This window comes from Pygoscelis adeliae, unplaced genomic scaffold (genome assembly GCF_000699105.1).
Source record: "Pygoscelis adeliae isolate BGI_AS28 unplaced genomic scaffold, ASM69910v1 Scaffold71, whole genome shotgun sequence".
NCBI classification, from domain to species: Eukaryota; Metazoa; Chordata; class Aves; order Sphenisciformes; family Spheniscidae; genus Pygoscelis; species Pygoscelis adeliae.
The window spans coordinates 2,871,338-2,872,357 of record NW_008824356.1 but is presented as its reverse complement, the minus strand read 5'-3'; positions in this window follow the sequence as shown (position 1 = coordinate 2,872,357).

Genomic DNA, 1,020 nt, shown 5'->3' with positions numbered 1-1,020 from the left:
ACACAGAGGATGAGACACAAGGTAATGGTACAGCCAGCTGAGTCCTGCAAGGAGTCGGGTCGGGTTCCTGTAGGCTCCTGAGCGATAAGGATACTTTGACTGTGATGTCTTCTACCTCCCAGGTCTGCAGGGGCAAAGACCTGCCAGCTAGTGAGGATACAGGAGGTAGCTGTGACGGCCACAGTGGGATGCTGGGCTTTGGGAGGCAGGGGATGCAGCCAAGAAAAGGGTTCGTGTCTGTGAATGCAAGCAAAAGAAGAATTAAATACTGTGACTGTCAAACACTCGTTTCAAAGAGGGACCGACATGGCTTCTCTGCAGTGCTCTGGGGAAAATCACCCCCTCCCATCTCACTTCCCTCACTGGCTTTCCCACCAATGTGTTTCAGAGCCTCCATGAACCTTCCTGTCTCAAGCATAAAAACAAACCCCTGGGCCCTAAGTCTGTGTTGCCAGAGGTCAGGGTTTTCCCAAGCAAGTTATATTTTTCCCTGCTCAGAAATCTGATCTGGGAAGAACTCGAGGATTACCTTTTCCCCATTTGTCCAGGGTTCCTGGACATCTAGGGAAGGCCGGCACTGTGTGTTGCCAGGGCTATGCCGTGTGCAGGCCCTCCAGACGTCACCACGGCTCACGCACAGGACAGGGCGTTCACAGAAGAACTGAATTTACTGCCTGTGTACAAACCATCTGTCCAAGAAAGGCAGGAGCTTATCCCAGAGAGATATTTCTGTCTGGGAAACACCACAGCCATAAGTTAGTAAACAACACCCACGAAATCTGAAGAAATCAGAGCCCTAAAAGGCATACACTAAACGGGAAATCATCCCAGGAATGGATGCAGCCTTGGAGAGAGATAAATTTAAACTCCGTCCTGGCTGGAAAATCTGCGTGCCGTCTCCATCTGCTCCCTCTTCCTCCCCAACGCAGCTCCAGTAATGAATCACTGGCCTCTGAAAGATGCACTGCTGCTTCCAGTTCCCCTTTACTACAGGCAGCTCGTGTACTGCAGGACCGGCAG